The 10,823-nt window shown below is 52.7% G+C and overlaps 1 pseudogene; it reads left to right on the forward strand.

Annotated features, from left to right (window-relative positions):
* Window positions 1-235: 235 nt before the first annotated feature.
* On the forward strand, window positions 236-10,471 carry LOC128945509 (zinc finger protein 501-like; annotated as a pseudogene).
* Window positions 10,472-10,823: the final 352 nt, after the last annotated feature.

Here is a 10,823-nt window from a genome sequence, read left to right on the forward strand (position 1 = left end):
CCCGGGCCCGCACGGACGATCCGGTAATGGCGGCTCCGCCGAGCCAGGGCCGCCCTCGGGGCGGCACCGGAGGCCGTGCTTGGCCCCGCTCTCACCAATCACCGCGCGAGCACGAAGAGTGACGGCAGAATCAGATAGTCGCAGCGAGGGGCGGGCTCTGCACACGGCACGGGCTCTGCACACGGCACGGCCCCGCCTCCCTTTCCCCGCTCTCCGGCATTTCCCGGCAGCCGCGGCTGAGGAGCGGCCTCGGCGCTGGGCCCGGCCCGGGCAGGAGGCCAAGGAGCCGCTGGTGCTGCCCCGAACCGCCGGGAGCTCGGCGTGACCGGGACCTGAGGGCGCTGGGAGCTGGGGTGAGTGCGGGACGGAGCCGGGACCCACCTGCAGCCCCGGCAGGAGCCCAGGCCGGAGCAGGGGATGCTGGAGAGAGGCCAAAACCTCTCTGTCACTTCCCTCCTCCCCCTGGGCAGGAAACAGAGCGCGTAAGGAAAGGCTCGAGGGTCTGGGTGAGGGTGGGACAGTTCAATCACTGGTGACGGGCACAACGCACTTGTCAGGAGAATTAATCCACAAACCTCAGAGGTTTATGTCCAAAAAGGAGACAGAGGAATCCTTTTACTTTATTCGAATAAAGAGAGAGGCCGTGGGGCATTGCCCTGGGGTCTCTCCAATTTTTGGAGGACGCAGCCTCCCTTTTAATCCCAGTTTCCCGGCCGCATTTCCCTTCTCTCTTTCCCCATTGGCTGAGGTACTTGAGAGGTTCAAATTTCCCGCTATTCCCGATACTTAAGATTTCCCTCTGATGTACAACCTCCCTTTTAATTTTTAATTCTTATGGAATTTAGGGTTTTCCCTCTTTGTTTCTTTCATCTTTCAGTGTTCAGTTTCATTTATCAGCAAACCTAAAGTTTGTTTGTAAAAGCAACTATCTTTTCCCATTCATCAATCAGTGGAATCTTTTCCATTGTTTCTTTGATCTCTCAGTGCTGGTTTGATCTACCAGCAGACCCACAGCCTGTTTAAAAGGACAAAATCCATCATTCCTCTCACACTTGGCTTGGGGAGATTAATTGAATTTATGATCAAACATGGCAGGGCAAGAGAATGAGAACTGAAATAATTCCTACGAAAATATCCTGGCCCCACTTCTCTCTCCTTCCCGGGCTTAACTCTGTCCCGCATTCCCTCGCTTCTCCCCAGCCAGAGGCGCAGGGGATGGGGGTCACAGCCCGGTCCTGTCACAGCCTCCCCTCAGGGACAGGAATCCTCGTCCTGCTCCGGCCTGGGGTCCCTCCCACGGGACACATCCCTCGGGAACGGGCTGCTCCAGCGGGGATCGCCCCGGGCTCACAGGTGCCGCCAGGAGCCGCTTCCATGGCTCTGCAGGGGCTTCCCAGGGGCTCGGGGCCTCTCTCGGGCATCCCCTGCCCGCGGTCTCCTTGCGGCCGCTGCCTCGGCAGGAGCCGCTGGCGGAGCAGCGCTGGCTCGGCCCGGTTCCTGTGGCTGGGACAGAGGGGACTGCCCCGTGCCCGGGGCTGTGCGGGGAATTCCCGTGGCCGGATGTTTCTGTGCCCAGAGAGACAGAGGAGTCCTGTAAAAGTGACTTTATTGCTGAGCAGAGGGAGAGGCCGTGGGGCATTTGCCGTGCGCTCTCTGCCATTGTTGTAGTTCGCAGCCTCCTTTTTATCCTCATTTTCGCGGCCTCATCTCCCGCTCCCTTTGCCCCCTGGCTGAGGTGCTTGGAAGGTTCAGACCTCCCGATCCTCCAACTGCATGTCCGTGTTAATGTGCACCCCCACTTTTGTATAACAGCCGATATTCACTGCTCTGTTAAGTCTTTGTTCTTCTGCAAGTTCAGGAATTCAGCGGGACTTTGAGGAACTTTCTGTGTCAATTTCTAATATTTTCTAAAACTGATGGCTTCTCCCATTACTTCCTTATGTACAAATCCCTGACCCTATCTCCAGGCAGATTCACTCATTGACTCTGTTTTTTCTTCCTGGGTCTTCTTTCGTTTTGGGATTATTCTCAGTGTCCTCATTCCCTGTCCGTCTGTAGCTGTTTCTGGATCAGGAGGCCTGGCTGCCACCTGCATCCCCTCGCTCCGCTGCTGAATGAGCTGCACCCTCAAGGTGTGGAGCATGGTAAAAAGATGAAAGTTGCTGTAGCACATGAGAGGAGAAACAGCATTTGTATAACCCATGGTCTGCCAGGGAGCCACGAAACCGTGTCCCATTCTGTTATGGTTAGAGGCTGGCACAATGGTAGTGCTCCTATGAATTAGTTTCTCTCTGGTGTCTGCTGTGAGATGTGACCAGGAATAAGCGAAACAGGCTTTTACTTAGAATAAAGAAAAGAAAACTTTATTAACTAAACTACAACTCTAAATAACAAGAAATACGCAGGGAAAATGAAAACTTTGTAAAAACATTTCCTCCTCTCTCTACTAAATTCTAATACATCTATTTCTCAAATTTCAACTCTCAGTCTATCACTAGTCTTTAGATAATCAATTCTCAATTCATCAAGAGGAGAGGAGTCTTTCTCGTGCTTCAGGCTTCTTCTGGAAACACCATTGAAACTGCGTGTGTTTCTGGTCACTCGTGGCACCGCCCAGAGTAAATCTGCTGTCATGACCTCTTCCCTTTATGTCTAGTGCTCTCACTACTGAACATGGACTAGAGCTGCTCCTAGGGTTGTCTTTTTAAGGATGCTTTGTCCCGTTCCAAACAGAGCACAGTCTCACCTTTGGGACACTTGTCTTCTTCAAATTTCCCTCCTTGGTGCTGAGGGGTACTAACACTGAACTTTCTTGGGTCTGAGCCATTTCCTCCCTCTGGATGCAGTTTCGGTGTCACAAGGAACATGGTTCTGTCCATGGCTATAACCAGAAGAGTCTGGCTAAGCTACTTTATCGTCTCTTCTCACTTAAGATTCTTCACTTTCACACTTGCACACTTCTTTCTTCCATTTCATCTCTATCTCTCTTCTAGGAAAGGTTAATGTTCTGCAAAGTTTTCATTGTCTGAGAAAGGGTTAAAAGCTCCCACAAGCGGCCGGACCCCCTCTGGCTGCAACCCCCCCCTCCTTCTCTGCCGGCCGGGCTGTGCTGCCAGCACTTGATATCAAATTTCAAGGCGGCACAGGCTCGCTCTGTCTCTGGGTGGGGGTGCTGCCCGATGCCTCCTGGTGCTTCTCCCACCCTTCTGTGCTGGGGACCCTTCACCTCCCATCTCTGTCCCAGGCCCGGCCTACCTCGCACCGCCTGGCTGCGCCTGCCCCGCCCAGCGGCGGGCAGCTGGGCCGGGAGCTCTGACCTGCTTCCCTCGCTGGAATTCCAGAGAACTCCCCCCGCGAGTGCTTTGCTTTAACCCCTGCGTTCTCAGAGGCGTGTCTAATGTCTCTAGTGCCTACACTAGGTGCTAATCTTAAAATCTGAACACTTATTGCTGACTAGAGCATATCTCAGAAAACTTACTTCCTCTTAAACTAGGACACATTCCCATCCTTTCCACGTTTGGATTGGTGCATGAGCTTTCTTGTTTCCTTTGTTATCTGTTTCACCACTTTTCCTTTGTCATCTATTTGCCAACAGCAGTTTGAATCATTGAATTTTCCACAAGCTCCTCCTTTTTCTGCTAACAGATGATCTGATCCCATCCCATGGTGAAGTGTTGTGTTCCTCATTTCAGTGGATTGGTCAGCAGGAAGGTCAGGAGCTGGAGCTGTCTGGTTGGTTATTCTGAGGATAGCTTGTAATCTAATGATGCCATTGAAATGAGAAATGGGTTCTGTGGCTCCTGATATGAATTGGTTCAGGTTCCCAGGGGCTGGTCCATGGTGTTGTAGGATTTGTTCTGGTGGTCTTTCAGCTTTTCCCCATTTTTGGGCGCTCCCTTGAGCCAAGACTGCATCAATTGACCACTTTTCTCTAATTAAATCATCAGATACTGTGATTCCAAACTGATTTCCCTGAACTTGTGATAGCTAGAACATCTCAGTGCTCTAATACACCCTATATAACACAGACAGTGACAGCACGTGTTGGAGTGGGCAGAGGGATGATTCCCCCCCCATTTATTTATAGTGAAGTTTTCCCAACATTCTCCATGTGCTGTTTCCCTTTTCAGCTTCACCCGTTTGTGTTGCAGGGTCAGATATCCTCCCCCTGGGCTCTGCCTTGAGCTGTGCAAATTCCATCAGTGCAAGCAGGCAGAGCTTGGGGTGAGGGGCAGAGGGAATCAGCCCAATTCCTGCCCCAGGCAAGGGACCCAGGTGCATTGTCCACACTTTGCCCAGCAGCATTCATTTGCATTTCTAAAGCTCCTCTGGAGGCTGCCTGGAATGAAGCTTCTCTTCCAGGGTGTACTCACACATGCCCCCCCCCCCCCCCTCAAAGCCAGGTTTTGGGGTATTTTTAATTTTTAGGGGGTTATTTTTGAAGAGTGTTCTATTAACTGTTTATGAGTTAAAGGGCCACCTTTAAAGCTCTTCTAGTTTTGCAAAATGCAGCCTGAAGCTAAACACCAGAAAACCCAGACCAAAATTTTGCAATCTCCAACAGCCACGCAAACACACGAGAAAAAGAATCCAAAGCAATAAAGACTTTTTCTACTTCTTCTGCTAAGAATAAAAATTGATTCTCACGTCCCTGGCCCAAACCTAACTGACAATATCAAAGTAGCATTAATTAGAAACAACATTCTCATGGTGTAATCTTATTCCAGCCAGCCCAGAGTGTAGGTGTCAGTGAGCCCCAGAGTGGAATTGTGCCGTGGTGTTCCCCAGCAGCTGTGGCAGTGCAGGCCCAGACAGATATATGACACAGAGGTACAACAGAACTGACCTCTGTATCACCTTTTATAAAATTAATTTGCATTTCAAGTTTAGGAATCAAAACCCTTCCCAGTAAATAATGATAGCAATTAGGAGCAAGTAAAAATTCATGCATTTCAAGCCCATTTCCCACATCAGCTAACAGTGGTTGAATAAAACCACTGCTCTTTCCCACTTATCTCCTCACTAATTAAACATATTTTTAGCATTTTTCCCCCCTTGGGTCTAAGATTCAAAGTGCACTGAGAGGCTCCTGTGTCCATCAAGGGAGGCCTCCTCTCAATGCAGACCCTGCCTGAATGTTCTCAGTGTGGAGGGTCCCTGGTGTGATGGGAGCTGTGACAGCCCTGCCAATCCATGTCCATCAAGGGGTGGACTTGCTGGTCCTGAGGGTGCTGCTGTCTGTGCTTGCAGTGTCCTTGTGCCCTGCAGCTGGAGCCCTGGTTCCTTGCCAGGGGCTGTTTGGGTGGGCTCTCCCCTGCCGAGGAGGGCAATGCCTCTGCCAGGTGCTTGTGGCCGAGCCGTGCCCTGGGTGCTGGGGCCCCCTTGGGCCCTGGGGTTGATCCCTCAGGGGCTGTAGGAACTGTGCCCTGGCCTTTGCCTTCAGCTTGGCCTTTTGCTGCTCCCTTCTTGCATTCACCTGCTGTGCCTTTGTGCCCAAGTGCTGCAGGGCCTTCTTGTGCCCCTCCTGCAGCCCCCCTCAGTGCCTGTGGGTGCTCATCCTCTGGCAGCTGCTGAGCTTTCTGCAAAATCTTTCGTATCTCCAGTGACCCAAACAAAATCCTTAAAAGAAAAATCCTGATCTTTCCGTGTACAATCCGCCTTTCCCAGGTGTTCCTTGCTCCTCTTCCCTGTGCTCAGGGTGCCCTCCCCAGCCCGTATCCCAGAGCCGCTCCCTGTCCTGCCGCAGTGTCCAAAGGCGCCCCCGGCGGGCAGGGCCGGCAGCTCCGCGGGGCCGGGCAGCGGCCGGGGCGTCCCGCAGCCTCCTGGGGGCCGAGGGCCGCTGCCGGCCCTGCCCGGGGCTGGTGGGGTCAGGCAGCGCCCGGCGCTGAGCCCCGGCTGCCCCACAGCCCCGGCCCGGCCCCGCAGCTCCCCACAGGCCCCCAGCCCGTGCTCCCGGTGCCGCAGCTCTGCGCCCGGTGCTGCCGCTGCCCCCCACAGAGAAACCCCCTGAAACCCTGACCGCCTTGTTTTCCTCTCCTGGAAACCAGGGATACAAATGATCAGCTGGCAAATGTTGAGGTTAAGACCCTGCTGAAAAACATCCCAATCCTCGGTATTTTTCTCTTCCTCCTCTTTTCTTTTTCTTACCACATAGATTCCTCTGGCTGCTTCTTGCCTTGACCGTATTGCTGCACACTCCCCTTCACCCAGTCTCTTCCCAGAACACCAACACCATCCATCCCGTGTTGTCCAAATCCCTTCTCCACTTCCCTTATTGTCCCTCTGGGTATCCATGTCTTTAATTACCTCCGGGAGAATGTGGAAACTCCCTCACTCTTCTTGCATGGATCCCTTCAGAGATAGTTTGGGATCATCATCCCTTTGGCACAGGACCCCCTTCCCGGCTTTCTCTTTTCTACCCTGCATGGGTGCCCTGCCATGTTCACTCCCCAAAGATCCCAGTGCACTCACTGATGAGATTTTCAGTGCTCTCTCCCTGCTGACTCTTCAGAGCCGCCCCTGATGTGTCACTCGTCTGTCTCCTGGTCACTCTCGGGTACCCAATCAATCCCCGGTGCTGCTGCCCCCCAAGGGAGCCGATCACCCAAACTGGGTGAGGCACCTTCAGCTGCACTCACTGCCCACTGCTCCCGACAGTGGAAGGAATTCTGGATGAGTCCCAAGGTGTGTGGAAAAATTGACATCACCAGAGGTTTCTGTTCAGATGGAATACAGAGAACTCCCGTAAAAATAATTTCATTCCAAAAAAAATGGGAGAAGCCATGGGACATTTCCTATGGGGTCTCTCCAGTTGTTGGAGGACACAGCCTCCTGTTCATCCTAAGTTTCCTGTCTACATCTCCCTTTCTCTTTCCGTATTGGCTGAAGTACTTGAGAGCTACAGACATCCCAATCCACCTACTACTTCCCCTTCCTAATATGCTCCCCACTTTCGTATAGCAAACGATATTTATGGCTCTGTGAAGTCTTCGTTCTTCTCGAAGTTCATGAATTTAGCAGGACCTTGGCTAAGCAGCAGTCTGTCATTAATTAATAACATTTTCTGAAACTGGTGGCTTCTCCTGTCACTTTCCTATGTACAAGTTCCTGGCTCTGTCTCTGAGCAGATTCACAGCATCTGTTTGTAAAGACACTTTACACTTCTTCCTTTCATGGGGGTCCCCCATTTGTGGGACATCCCCCCGGGAGCAGGGTGTCCCCCCTTGCTGCAGCTCCACCCCTCAGGCAGTGCTCAGCCAATCATGGCACATGCTGATGATGACTCAGCAGTTGCCAGGCAGACCTGCAGCTCCCAGCGTTCCCCACCTGTGCCCCCACCTCGGCCCCAGCGCCCCCCTTGAGGGGAATTTGGGGAGGTGGGAGTGGGGCAGCGCCAAGGCCGGGCCCCCCCTAACTGTCCTGGCGGGAGCGGCTGCAGTGGGGACCGAGTGCGGGCGGGAGCGGCCGAGAGCCCAGCGCTGCCCCAGCCCGACCTGCCCCAGCTCCATCCCTGCCCCTGCCGTGGGATGCTGTGGGTTTGGGGGCAAGAGGGAGCCGGCAGTGGGAGCTGGGCCTGGGGCAGGAGGAGAAGGGAAGGAGAAGCAGGGTTGAGGAACAAACTGGTCAAACGATGCACAAGGGAGGAGAAGGTGGGATTGTGCAGGAGAAGGGGGAATAGCAGGAGGAAGACGAGTGTGAGGAAGAGTGGAGACACAGGAGGAGGAGCAGAAACAGGAAGCATCACAAGGTTCCATCTCTCCCTGTATCTGCAGGCTCTACCCCAAGCCCCAGGAGCATTGCCCCCTCATATGCAGCAGATATCTGGGGAGGAGGATCCATTAATTTCACTGGGGTGAATCTTGGTGTTTCTGAGCTTTCTTGGGCTAAATGTTGGTGCTTTGGTTTTTTGCAGGGGCTGAATCTTTATCTTTTGGAGGAGGTTTTTGCTAAATCATGATGTTTGGGGAGTTTTTGATCTGTGTCTTGGTGTTGGGAGAATTTTTGTGCTGAATCTCGGTGTTTTGGAGGTTCTTACAGACACAAGATGTCCAGTTAGTTCCTGAGATGAAGTTGGGCAAGGAGGAACTCCCAGTACAAGGCACCCTCTTATTCTTTTTCTTTTTTTTTTTTTTTAAACCCAAACCAGGATTTTTTATTCCCAAGGCTTGGCCTGATGGAGGACGAGGAAAAGCCCTGGAGATCCTGCACAAGGAGTGGCTACAAACCCAGCCCAGAGAGCTGCGAGGAGGAAAGAGCCCCCCTGAGCAAGGAAGATGGCCAGAGATGCAGCCCGAGCTCAGAGCTGGTGGAGAAGCCTCATGGCAGGAAGAAGCCCCACAAGTGCTTGGAATGTGGGAAGGTTTTCAGCCAGAGCTCCAACCTGATCCAGCACCAAAGGATCCACACTGGGGAACGGCCCTTTGAGTGTGGGGAGTGTGGGAAGAGCTTCAGACAGAGCTCTGGCCTAATTCAGCACCAGGTGATCCACACTGGGGTACGACCCTACAAATGTGGGGATTGTTGGAAGAGCTTCAGAGACAGCTCTGACCTGATCCGGCACCAGATGATCCACACTGGCGAAAAGCCCTATGAATGTGGGGAATGTGGGAAGAGCTTCAACCAGAGATCCCACCTGATCCAGCACCAGAGGATCCACACGGGGGAACGGCCCTACACCTGCTTGGAATGTGGGAAGAGCTATGGGTGGAGCTCAGACCTGAGAAAACACCAGCGCAGCCACACCGGGGAGAAGCCCTATGAGTGTCCTGAGTGTGGGAAGAGGTTTCAGATCAGCTCCACTCTCCTCAGACATGAGCGGATTCACACAGACGAGAGGCCCTTCCGCTGCCCTGACTGCGGTAAGGGCTTCAACCGCAAATTCGCCCTCGTCTCCCACCAGCGCATCCACTCCAGGGAGAGGCCCTAAGAGTGTGGGGAGTGTGGGAAGAACTTCTCCCTGAGCTCATCCTTGACCAAACACCAACGGAGGCGTCACTAAGGGAAGCCCTGTGAGTGTCCTGAGTGTGGGAAGAGCTTTGTGCACTGCTCCAGCTCCATCCCCCATGGGAGGATCCACGTTGGATGATCCCCAGTGACCTCTGTTAGGCAGTGCCCTGGTGATGTGTGTTGGGATGACACCTGGCTGGGGGGCTCCACATCTTCCTGGCTCCCTCTGGACACTTGGATGAATGCAGAGAGCAGAACATCCATCAGGATGTAGACCAACAATGGGAGTTCCTTGGGGAGAGCAGATTTCCTGACTTTCAACCCCAGAACATCTTTTGTGTTCAGTCCTATCTTCTGGTGGCATCAAGGAGTTCTGGATGGTCTTGGAGGTCTTTTCTAACTTCAGGGATTCCATGATTTTAATTTCCTGTTGCCTAAGGGCGTCTTCCACAGGCAGATGATGAAAAAGTGAGGAAAAGACCAAAATTTTGGAGACAGTAGGGTAGAAACTCCACCAAAAAAGGTTCTTCTCTCCCACCCAAGCAGGTGGAACCTCAGCCGGCACTGTTGCGATCCATCCCAGCGGATGGGTAACGCGATGATTTTTAGGTGCAAAAATAACCAACAAGGCACAGGGGATTTGCAGTAACAAATCAACAAAATGCAGGTTTATTGAAATAACCACAACTGAAATGCGTTGGTAAGGGGAACTGGGGAAAAAAGGGAGAAGATAAGGAAAGAGGGAGGAAAAGAGGTAAGATGGGTTATAGCTACCGAGACATGATGCCGCTTTTGTCCTTTGGGGTCCAGCCATTGAAGCTCACTGAGTCACGTCCGGGGAGATCTCGAAAAGCACGGCAAACCAGGGCTCCAATTATATGATTTTTCGTTGGAGGGAAGGGGAGCCGAAACAAAGGTCTCCAGGGAGGGGGAAAGAACAGAAAAGGGGGCACACAGAGTCCTAGCCAAGCAACAGGCAAAATCATTGTTTCCATGGCCCAATGCTCGCAGGTGCGTTTACTCTGGGCAGCTTTTCCCCCCTTTGTGCACACCTCCCCCGAGTTGGGGGGGGTTCAGTCCCAGTCTCTGGAAGAAGGTGCGAGGGGGGTTTTCTTGCACGGGGATTTCTAGTCTTGGTTCTTTGATGGAGAGGCTTGCATTTCTGCTTGTCTGTCACAATGGCTGAGGACAGATGAGAGGGGTCTTCTGTGGGAGACCACCCAGAGCTGAAGCCAGGCAGGCCAGGAGATAGGGAGAGTCCATTGTTCAGGAGGGGCAGAATGCCCTCTTCATGTTCAGCGTGGTGTGTTATGCAAATAACACCTGTGGAAACAAGCTGATGATCGCATGACTTCCCCTCCCCACTGGCTCAACAGTTTTAACTTTTCGGTGGTCTTTTCTTCATGACAATTGTGAGGCAAAAATGAAGGATATTTTGGACAGACTCTCACAGGCACGGACATGGAAATCTTTTTCTTTTAAGCTTGATTTTCTTTTAATTTCTCTTCATCCCTTTAAAATATCCAACACAAGCGTAAAAATAAAGACATCGAACTAAGACATGGGTGTGGTCATGGTGGACACAGATATGGTGGGACACAGACATGGAGAGTGACATAGGGACACATGGACATGGAGGAGTATGGGGACGTGGGGGCACAGGGGCACAGAGGCGGATGTTGGGGACAATGACAGGGATGGAAACATGGTGAGGAGACAGCCATGGATGAGGACATGGTGGGACATGGCCAGTGACATGTGGAGACATGGCCATGGCTGGTGCCATGGGGGAAACTTACAGGGGATGTGGGGGATGCTGGGTTTGAGGGGTTTGAGGGTTCCTGGGAGGGACTTGGGGCTTGCTGAGGCCTTTGGGG

This window comes from Melozone crissalis, unplaced genomic scaffold (assembly GCF_028551555.1).
Source record: "Melozone crissalis strain CALT ecotype California unplaced genomic scaffold, PUWL_Pcris_2 ptg000066l_1, whole genome shotgun sequence".
Classification (NCBI taxonomy): domain Eukaryota; kingdom Metazoa; phylum Chordata; class Aves; order Passeriformes; family Passerellidae; genus Melozone; species Melozone crissalis.